General features: G+C 41.0%; 1 pseudogene; it reads left to right on the forward strand.

Moving 5' to 3' along the window:
- The first annotated feature begins 512 nt into the window (after positions 1 to 512).
- Positions 513 to 7,133, forward strand: LOC133634971 (uncharacterized; annotated as a pseudogene).
- The last annotated feature ends 4,769 nt before the right edge of the window (positions 7,134 to 11,902 follow it).

Consider the following 11,902-nt stretch of genomic DNA (forward strand, 5'->3'; position numbering starts at 1 on the left):
GTCCATTTGACTTTGACACCCCTGTTGTAGAGGATGGTCAGGCTGGGCAGGGTGACCAGGTTGTTGTTGAAAGACAGTCCAGTGAGGATGAGGCTGTAGAGCAGGTAATTGGGGCAGAAGAGGTATCAGACGACATTGCACAAGATGAAATGTTACATGACAGACAACAGCACTGCATGTTTCAGGACACTTGTGTTATGCCTGTTGATATCGGTCAGGAAGCATTAGATCAGTATTTTGAGCATGTTGTAAGTCTTGCCCCCGCGGAAGGTAATAGTCCGGTTAGAATGCTTTCTGACAAATTAAATGAGGCGATGTGTTTCCCTGTGCTGTTTCCGACGAGCACAAATACATTCCACACCAGCCGAATGCATCGCTTAACATTGCCGCGCTGTTTTAATAATCGGATAATAATGCATGCCAACGGCCGTTTTGCGCGCAATGTGGAATATATATTCTCTAGCCAGTATATGTCCGAAAGGGACCAAATGATATATAGCATTTCGGTCACGATGCGTAAAGGTAAGGGGGTTCAGCATTGTCAGCGGATTTGCCTGGGCTTGCTCAAAGAGGACGAGTCTCTGAAGCGCTTGCTACAGTTCAATGACGATTTTCGTTTCCTTCGGTCCATTCGCGGGACGCCAGCTTCTGTAGAGAGTTGCATCTTTGAGGTGAACACTGCTGCAGCACCTGAGTTTAGTGACATCAATGATGTTTGTGCTACCACCTCCTTGTTTGAGAGTGACGCAGGTCAAGCTGTGAGCCACGCACAATCCGGTGTTTCTGTGGAGAGTGGCTTAATAGAGATGAGCACTGCTCCAGCACCAGGATTTAGTGACCTTGAAAAATTTTTTGCAGCCCCATCTGTGTGTCAGAGTTGGGCTGGTGTTGAAGCGAGCCCAGCACTGTCTGGCGCTTCTGTTCTCACTTTTTTAAGTGAAGTTAGCAGTGGCTCAACAGCAGAATTTGTTGCCACTGATGGCAAAAAGCGTAAGATTTTTTCCCGTGAGCGCATGTCAAAACAATCAAAGCGTTTTGATAGCATTATAGTCAACTCTGATGTAATGTTTATCACTGCATCAGAGAGTGAGAAACAGTTTTTCCGTCCCCCCGGTGATGACGTTTGTAGGGCTTTGTGTAGTCAATTAAAAGTAGATTTTATGAAAGTCGGTGGTCTGGTGCATAGACAGGTGGGCTACTTAGGTGTTCCCTGCCTTAGCGAGAAAATAGTTCCGGATGGGAACTGATTTTTCAGAGCTGTTTCTCAGGCTGTCAGTGGTTCACAGAAGAACCATCGTAAGATTAGACTGGCAGCCTGTAGAGAGCTAGAAAAGAATGAGGATAGGTATCGGGGTCTTTTGAGGAGCGATATGTAGCTTTTAGAGTATATCAAGCAGTCCAGGATGAAGTGTGTCAAGACTTGGGCCACAGAGGTTGAAATCCAGGCCACTGCAGATTATTTAAGCATTGACATTTTTACATTTGATGATGGTCTTTGGCTAAAGTATAGTTGCAGCAGTAAGTGTTTGTCAGCGGACTGCATTTACTTGGAGAATGTCGGGGGCCAGCATTTTGAGTATGTTGTTTGTGTTTGTTTTAAAGCCTGGACTGCAAAGTTTTCATGGTTATTGTAAATTAGGCAGGGATATAGGCTGTAGCACTAGGTCTTCAGTGAAAGATGGAGCGGGCAGGCAGTATATGGAATAGATTGTCTATATTCAGGTAAATATTTTATAGAGGTTGTAGAGGGCAATACAGTAAGTAGGGATTCTAGTGCGACAAAGTATTTATAGCGTAAGAAAAGACTGCAGGATACATTTAATGTTAGACGTCGAGAGAGACGTGCCCTGCTTTATAGGAAAATGTATAGTGAGGACTTGAACTTCAGGGAGAGCAATACATCACGAAGTGTAGAGAAATACAGATACTGTATAGTTTTGAGCACAGGGACACGGTGAAAGCAAGCAGTGTAGGTAAGTACAGGGATAATTTGGATCACAGGGTCAGGGTTAAAGCAAACAGTATAGGGAAATATAGAGATAATTTAGAACACATGGAAAGGGTTAGAGCAAGCAGTGCAGGGAAATATAGAGATCATTTAGAACACAGAGAAAGAGTTAAACTAGGCAGCAAAAGGCAGTATAGTGTTAGTTTAAAACATAGGCAGCAAGTGATAGCTAGTGTACAGCTGAGCCGGAAGCAGAGGCTGGAGAGGTCTGTAGATTTTGGTTTTGTCATGGATAGTTTTTTGGATAAGGTTAGACATGGACCGGATTTCGTGTGTAGTGTTTGTCATAGGCTGCTGTTTAAATATCAGGTGCTGCGCTGTGAGAGGGAAGTATATGCAGCATGTTTAGCAACGGCTGGCATAGCAAATAATTGCATTAGTGAGCATTATCTGCATAGTTGTGATGATAAGTGTGTTGAGCCCTGTCTCATTGTTGCTTCCAGAGGTCAGTTGTGGATTTGCTTTACTTGTCATGGTAAGATCAGTAAAGGTGAAATCCCAGCTGAATGTTGGAACAACAACTTAGATGTAGACCCCATTCCTCCAGAACTGGGATGTCTGAATAGCTTAGAGCAGAACCTGATAACTTTACGCATCCCTTTTATGAAGGTGTTGGCGTTGCCTAAGGGTGGTCAGAATGGTGTACATAGGCCCGTTACTTGTGTTCCGGCCAACATCGTACAAACCACCAATGTGTTGCCGCGGTCCAGTACGGAGGGGTCTCTGCTTCAAGTTAAGTTAAAGCGGAAATTAACTTACAAAGGACACTGCAAGTATCAATTTGTTGACTCGTGGCGTGTCAGGCGGGCTCATTACTTAAAGAGAACCAATGTCTTGTATAAAGACATTGAGTTCAACGAGGAATGGTTAAATGATTTTTGTAGGGAGGAAGAGGTTGTTGTAGAGGATGGTCAGCCTGCAGAGGTTCAGCATTCTCAGCGGATTTGCCCGGGCATGCTCAAAGACGACGAGTCTCTGAAGCACTTGCTACAGTTCGATGACGGTTTTTGTTTCCTTCGGTCCATTCGCAGGACGCCAGCTTTTTGGTCTTCGGCTCAGAAAGACCTTTTGGCTTGTGTCCGCCAATTGGGGATTCCAACATGGTTCTACTCCTTTTCTTCTGCTGATTTGGGCTGGCAGAATCTCCTTGCCAGCATCCTGAGACAGGAAGGCAGACAGCAGACAATAGAACAGTTAGAGTGGGCCGATAGGTGCGAGCTGTTGTGTCGCAACCCGGTCACAGCCGCAAAGATGACTACAGGTGGCACTGTTTTTTGAAGGAAGTACTCATGTCCCCGTCTCAACCAGTTGGCAAGATTGTAGATTACTTTTATTGAATTGAGTTCCAGCAGCGTGGGTCCCCCCCATGTTCATGTGCTGTTTTGGATTGAGGGAGCTCCCCAAATTAATAAAAACACCGATTTAGAAGTTGCAGAGTTTATTGATAAATATGTGACATGTGAGCTACCCTCAGACGATGACACACTATTGGAAGTTGTGTCATCGGTTCAAACGCATTCAAAGTCATGTCGTAAAAATAAAACAAAATGCCGTTTCAATTTTCCAAAACCAATCTCTGCACGCACGTTCATCTGCAAAATCAAAGAACGTGTTTGTGCTAAAAAGGGAACGAGGACAGAGGGTAGTTGTATTTCAGACACAGTGCAGCTGTCTGGACGATGAGGGACAGAAGTTGCCAAAGGAGGTTGCACGATTGATTATGTCGAGAGTAAAGGATGCCATGGAGAGGGAGGAGCCTTTTGGTAGCGTAGAAGAGTTGTTTGCCAGTGTGGGCATCAACCAGGCAGTCTTTGAGCTTGCTTATAGGTGGCAGGAGACTAAGAATAAGGTGGTTTATAGGTGAGGGGTAAACGACACCTGGGTTAACCAGTATAATAGGAATTTATTGAAGTGTTGGAACGCTAACATGGACATTAGCTTTGTCACTGACGCCTACGCAGTCATCGTATACATAATAAAGTACATCACATAAGCAGAGACAGAAATAGGTCTGTTATTGAGCCATGCCCTTAAAGAAGCAAATAAACAAGGACATCTCTCTGCTAAATATGCTTTAAAGAAACTGGGCAGTGTATATTTACACAACAGAGATGTCTGTGCTCAGGAGGCAGTGTATAGGCTAATGAGCATGCATTTGAAAGAATGTTCCAAGAAGGTCGTGTTTATTCCAACAGGGAATAACATTGTGCGGATGAGTTTACCCCTCAGTATGTTGTTGCGAAAGGCTTCCTCAGAGGGTCTTAGGTCAGAAGACATGTGGATGACAAGTATTGTAGATAGGTATAGGAACAGGCGTGTTTGAGGATATGTGCATAGCCACATTTTGTTTGGAGTATCGTGTTCTCAGCAAGAATTAAAAATCAGACAATAGAATTGCACTACAAGGGGGTTTAGGGTTCATCTTGCGGAGAACACGAACTCAGTTTGCTGTCGTTCGCTACATGCGGTTTGAATTAGACAAACAGGAGGAAGCCCACTTTCAGCGTTTGCTGCAGTTGTTCCTTCATCATAGAACTGATTTCGACCTCAAGCCGGAAGGCTTTTAGTTCTACAAACAGTTCTATGAGGTAGGTAATGTAACGTCGGCTGGCGGGACCGTGCGGCCAGTGCGAGACGTCGTCGATAACAACAGGGCAAAGTTTGAAGTGGACTGTCCTCGATTAGAGCGTGCGCAGGAGATGGCGGACCGGTTCGATAATGTCGATGACAATGCGTGGGGGGACCTTTGTCCTGAACAGCAAATCGAACACATGGAATGTTTAGAGGAGAGGCGGCGACAGCAGCAGGGGGAAATTAGGGAAGAGCAACTAGTTGAATTGGAGGAAAATGTCCCTGATTTGTTTGTTGGTGGTAAACAAGTAGCTCAATTTGAGAGAAACACTGACATTTTGTCTAGAAGGGAGGGTTTAGCTCTGGTCCATTCTCTGAATGACACGCAGAGGAGCATTTTTGATAGGATTAGGAAATGGTGCCTAGAAAAGGTGATGGGAAAAAACCCAGAACCTTTCCATGCGTTCGTAACTGGTGGGGCAGGTACTGGAAAAAGCCATTTGATTAAAGCTATCCAGTACGAGGCAGGGAGACTATTGTCGCGTCTGTACCAACCAGATGAAACCTGCGTACTCTTAACTGCTCCCATAGGCATAGCTGCATACAATTTACATGCAGCCACAATTCACCACACCTTCAGTATTGGCATGCAGGTTAGTTTACCGTATATCCCTCTGGGTGAAGATAAGATAAACTCCTTGAGGGCTCAATTTGGTCACCTACAAATTCTAATCATTGTCGAAATCAGTATGGTAGATCATCATCTTTTAACTTATGTGCATGGCCGGTTAAGGCAAATTAAACAGACGGGGGACTTTTCTCCATTTGGCAACTTTAGTGTTGTAGCTGTCGGTGACTTTTATCAGTTGCCATCCGTTAAAGGGAGGCCGCTGAACACCAGTCAGGTGGGTGTGGACCTCTGGTGTCATTTTACAAAAGTAGCACTAAAAACAATTGTGAGGCAAAAAGATAGTGTATTTTCTGAGCTGCTAAATAGACTTAGAGTTCGGTCAAAGCAAACCCCCTGATTGAAAAGCGACGTAGATATCCTCAAGTCCCGGGAGACGGGGGAAGAGAGCGCAGCTTTGCATATTTATCCCACGAATATGCAAACCAGCGCGCATAATCTGGAGCGGTTATTCACAACGTGTCCAGATTATGTTACAATCGAGGCCCAAGATTTTATTAACAGTAGGAAGTCGGGTGAATTAAAGCGCATAGTCGGGCATCACGGCAAAACATCGTACACGTGTTTGGCCAAGAGTTTGTGTTTGGTTCCGAAAGCACGTGTAATGCTTTGCAAAAATTTTGACGTGGCAGACGGTCTGGTCAATGGCGCATGTGGAACGGTGACTTATATTCAATTTGGAGCAGATAAAGACTTCCCCCTTGCAGTCTATGTGAAATTTGACGATCCAAAAATAGGCTCACAAAGGAGGAAGCAACGTTCCCATGCTGCTGTAGAATGCCCGCATTCTACTGCCATTGATCCCGTGGAGGATTCGGCGACAAAACGTGGCGGTTTGCGTCGTCAGTTTCCTCTTAAACTCGCATGGGACTGCACTGTTCACAAAGTGCAAGGTCTAACTGTAGGAGGCTGTCGTGTGTTTAGGCAAGGTTTTTGCAGCTGGGCAGGCGTATGTCGCCCTCAGCCGTGTTAGGGATATGTCCGGCCTCCGGCCTTGTGATTAGAGATTTTGAGGAAAAGGCCATTTACTGCAAGGACACCGTCAAGGAGGCATTGGATAGCATGCCCCCATTTCTAATTGAACAGCCACAGCCTTCATTAGAAACTCACAGTTTCTCTTTGTATTTAATGAACGTTCAAAATTTAAGTTACCACACCGCTCATTTGGTGTCTTGCACACAGCATTTACAGCCTAACTGTATTGCTGTCACAGAGACGTGGCTCAGTGCACAATCCTCAACAGACTGCGTCCAAATAGAGGGATACACTTTCCACAGTCGAACTCGAGCCTTGTGTTACAGCAGCAATGATGTCAAATTATCTGAGATTAGAGATCAAGAACATGGCGGAGTGGGTTTATATGTTGTAGATAATTCGGACTGTGAGATTATGCAGGTGCCCAATTTAAATCTGGAGTGTTTGGTGTGCCTATTTACCAAAGAGAACATTTTGATGGCAGTAATTTATCGTCCGCCATGTTATCCAAATTCACTTTTTAAATCAAATCTGGTTAAGTTACTTTATTGGGTAAATCCAATCAGTTACACAATTGTTATAATGGGAGATTTTAATGAAGACCTTCTCAAACATACATCAATTTCTAAATTAATGAGCTAAAATGGATTTTATCAGCACGTAACACAAGAGACTACAGAGAATGGGACATTAATTGACCATGATTATGTGAAAACAGCGCAGTATGCTGTGGATTGTGCAGTGGTGTCCACTTATTTCAGTGACCACAAAGCCATCCTGTGTGGTTTTCATGCTCAAGATGAAGGCGATATGTTTGATTTGGATGTGTTGTTTGCAGATCATTTTGCTGATGAAGAGGGACTTTTTGATGGCGAGTCTAAGGCGGAGTAGGGTCAAACAGTCCCTAAACATCATCAAAATGATCTACAAACACATCAAAATATAACATCTTCATCTCGACCAGGAAAACCACTAGTAAATCAATCATTTGTATGACGGACTGAAAGGGAAAATATTTAGCTTGTGGATAGTAATGTGTTAGAAGATTTGACGTAGAAATTTGACGTAGAAATGTTTTTTGGTGCATGCATTTTTCTATGTTATATGTTTTGTTTGGTGTTTATATGTCTTGTTGTCATGTCTTGTGATCATGTTTTGTTTAGTTATGTTCTGTTTGTTTAAAACGCCACTGGTTCCTGTTTTTTCACCCTCTTGTTTTGTTTCCATTTCAACACATTAGTTTCACCTGTCTCACGTTTTGGACTCACGCACTTGTCTCAATCAATGTCATTATTTAAGCCTGGTTTTTCAGTTGGTCGTTCTGGTGTCGTCGTTGATTTTTTTCATGCTCTGTTCATGCTGTTTCATGCAATACCTCTACTCTTTTCATGCTCCATGCCTTACCAAGTAAGTTCTTTTTGTTTATTCATAGTCACAGTTAGCGACTTTTGTTTCATGTCCATAGTTGAGTGTAAGTGTTAGTTTTTTTTGTCTCTGCCGTGTGCGCGCCATTTGTTTGCACCCTTTTTTATAGATAAATTAAATTATGTATTTACCTTCACGCCACGTCCCGTCACCTTCCTTTGCATCCCGGAAAAACAAACCTCACCACAGTCCTCGCTATGACACTTGTTTGATGTTTGTATGTCTTGTTTGTCTGGGGGACAATGGATCAGCGTTCACGTCGCGTCCCCTGTCAGTACCCATGTTCACCTGGGGAAACCAATGATCCTACCTGTACATGTTTTATGTATTGTATAGTATAGTATGTATTGTTTGTATTGCACATGTTTAATCTCTTTCAGGTTCATGGTAAGTAATTTTTTATATGTACATGTTTAAATACTCGGTCTTTCCATCGCTGCTTGCCGCTTTAATTTTATCTTATGTTTTGTCAATTATCAGAAATATGTATTTTTGTTGTTTTCAGTGTTCTCAAACCTTGAGTTATAGTTCCTGTGATGCTGCACGTGTACAACAGACAGGTGGCTCTGCATGTGCATGTGTCTACGTGCTTCCTCGCATGGATGATCACATTATTTGGCCAGATCCTGTCAGGATTTCATTAGCAGACCTTACAGCTGCTGGATGTTCGGGAGGCAGGGGAGAACATTGACTGATAAGCAGGTTAATGTTGAATGAAGCTGTTCTCAGGCTGAGGCTGATCAAGCATATCTAATATAGCTGCAGGCAAACAAAGGTGCACATATCACAACCATCTGTCTTTCTATATATTGTATATCAGTGACAGTGACACATACATTATAACAACAACAAATGTAAATATTCTCAATTGTGTGGAAGTGTGCTTTGCATATTGTATTTTTTTTTTGCGTGTAAACATTCTCAAAGCCTGCTTGATATTGTTTTGGCGAATATACTGTATGTACATTTTATGTTCTGTCCGGGTGTTGTTGGAAACTCAAAATGTGTAAGAACTCTTTTTCTAAGTTGGTTGAAAAAAATTGCCAACCTCCCACCCTTTAAGTTTATCTACATCACTGGTTTATGTTCTCCCTTTTTGTCATGTGGTTTGCTCTGGAGAACAGAGAGTGAAATTGCTGCTGCTAATGTATGTGCATGAATTGATTGCGCCCTCCTTGTCACTTTCTCCCCTATAGAAAACATAATAAATAAATAGGCAGATCCCTACAACTGGTGTGCCGATAAATACTTAATCACAGATGGTATTAGAAGTCTGCCAAATAAAACTGGTACCGTGACCCGAACACTTTAGACAGCCGCTGCCAATCGCCAAATTTCAGATGTGAATATGTGACAACTAAGGTGTGAAGTTGGTAGACCTGTGATCCATGTTAATTGATAGCTAAAATATTTAATAGCATTCTGGAGCAAGAGTATTTAAATGATTAGAATACACTTACCAATTATTATTATCATTATTAAATTCTTACTGTTATTAATTAATTTATTTTTATTGTGATTACTTATGGAGTTTATTGTGAAAAAATTGTGAACAGGAAGTGAACAAAAAGTTTTGCAACTGTTATGTAAAGAAAAGGGGTAGGATTAAATAAGCTCTGCTTCTTCCTACTCCTTTTCGAACATGTTGAAAAGAAACTGGAAATTGTGATGTATCATGTTGTATGCTTGCATGTTCGAAATAAACTCAAACTCAAACTTAATAATCATATGATACAAAACCAGTGAAGTTGGCACGTTGTGTAAATCGTAAATAAAAACAGAATACAATGATTTGTGTAACCCTAGTTACGAACTAGTAATAGAGGAAACAGGTGAGTAGTAGTCAATGGTTTAAATATCGAACTGGACTAGTATCAGAAGGATCCTAGTGTTTTTAAGAGCCAGTGTTGCATATCAATAATGACACAGATAACGATGAACTGGAATGTTGAATGGCAAAAAATATATTGAAGAGTGCACATAGAAATTTACAACAACTGCAGTATATAAAAAATAATAAACAAGAATAAGAAAAGCCGGCAGAATAGAAACCCTTTTGTCTAAGTTCCCAAAGTTTGTTTAAATTGTTCCTTGGGGCCCGTTTCTCTGTAGCTGACAGAGCACTGTATTAGTTTTGTCCTACCGCACAGACTGTGGGGGAGGGACGTCAACACTGCACCTCAGTGTCAAGATTATCAGGTAGCTCGCCACCCAGTATGCACTGGGAATTGGATCGATGGATCTGGGGAATGGGCGATGCCGTCCTCTCCACACAAGGTGCTCCAGGGGATGAAGATAGTATCTGAATCACCCAATCAAAAAACCTGACCTAATAATAGATCAGACAAGACCCAATAGCTTGTGTTATTCACACAAACTGGTTTCAACTGTGTTCTTAATTAACCATAAATTAGCTTAAATACTTTTAACTTGCATTAATGATCTCAATTGTCATTAATCACTAATCATGTATCTCAAATGCTTTGGTTTACAATGTATTTGTTTTCAAAATAAGAAATATCAAAATAAAAGTTAAAGCTTATTATAGTTCTTTTCACCAATTGTTCAAATATTAAAAAATATATGAAATGTTCCTTTAAATACATAAATAAAAATACAATTTAAATGCACCTTTAAGTTCACAATTAAACAAGGTAGGTTAATTGCACAAAGTTCACATTAGCGTTCAAAAGGGACTTTTGTGTAGCAACTTGGAGGTATATAAGGTTAAAACTTACTAAATATCTCTTCCTTGCTAGCACAGGTGAGAGATGCACTAAAAATTACCCCTTCAATCACTAAATCAAAAGTATTTAGTAATCTATTACTTCAGTAAAAGAAAAATAATCACAGCGTTCCCAGCATGTGCTGTAAACATGAACAAAATAAATATCACCAACACTTATGGCTCATATAAAACATCACATCATTGTTATTCACTCACCGCTGGTCAAGTGAAATGACTGCACACAGGGATGCTTTTTGATTGATTGAAACTTTTATTAGTAGATTGCACAGTACAGTACATATTCCGTACAATTGACCACTAAATGGTAACACCCGAATAAGTTTTTCAACTTGTTATAGTCGGGGTCCACGTTAATCAATTCATGGTACAAATATATACTATCATCATAATGCAGTCATCATCATGTCAGTCAGTGAATGTTACACACGGATGTCACACTGCTCTACAAGGTTCAAACAACACAATATATGGATCAAAAGTTGTATAACAACATTAGAAATGTGGATGGATCGAATTGCAAGCTTATTTTCAAGCCTTACCAAGTGGATTGCAAAGGATTGTTCGACAGGTTCTCTGCGTGTGTTTAACATCATAGACATATATAAAGCTAGATGACTCACCCGCGCTGCTGGCCGATGGAGACCGACGTTGCCACATGGCGGCCATCTTGCGTCGGGCAGCACGCCCACTCATAACATGAATGTCTATGGTGCATGTACTATTGAAATAACCATAGCTTGCTCAATTTTCAACCGATTTTCAAACGGGTTGGTTTGTTATAAACGTCAGAGATGTAGTTATGATACTGCATACTTATAATGGACTTTCATATGAAAATAATATTAAGCAGATAGGTAAAGCAATAGCTATACACACACACACACACACAGTATTTATATTACACATTTACCGAGATATTTTTTATATATAAAAAAAAATATATATATATATAAATAAATAAATACAATTCCATTTATTTTATTATATTGTTAATATTTATGTTATTTTATAATACATTTTAAAATTTAAATATATTTACATTTTATATATAAAAATCTGTCTCATGTTGCCACTCTGTAAGCTAAGAGTTGTTAATTTAGCAATGCCTTAGCTTGAATGACAGGGACACAACTAATGACAATAGCATAGATATTCACACCTTTATCAGAAGAACCAAACCAACATAAAATTATCTCACAGACAGTAGGTCCTGGCCAGTTCTGTCTCATTTATCACAAATATTTTGACATTAAATCTTCATATCGTCCCATTCCTAACCAATACCTTCCATAACCTGAAACTTTCTAGAAACCCATGAAGGTCTGTGATTGGTTTTGTATTTAGGTTCTGGATTTGGAAACAAATCCAGAACCTTTGAAATGCGTTACCACTACACAGCACGGTGCGCTGAGTTCCTGTAGTCGAAAAAAGCCCAAGAACAACTTGGTGTGGTGTGGAGGGGATGTAGGAAGCAGGGGCAGGTGGG

This window comes from Entelurus aequoreus, linkage group LG19, assembly GCF_033978785.1.
Source record: "Entelurus aequoreus isolate RoL-2023_Sb linkage group LG19, RoL_Eaeq_v1.1, whole genome shotgun sequence".
Classification (NCBI taxonomy): Eukaryota; Metazoa; Chordata; class Actinopteri; order Syngnathiformes; family Syngnathidae; genus Entelurus; species Entelurus aequoreus.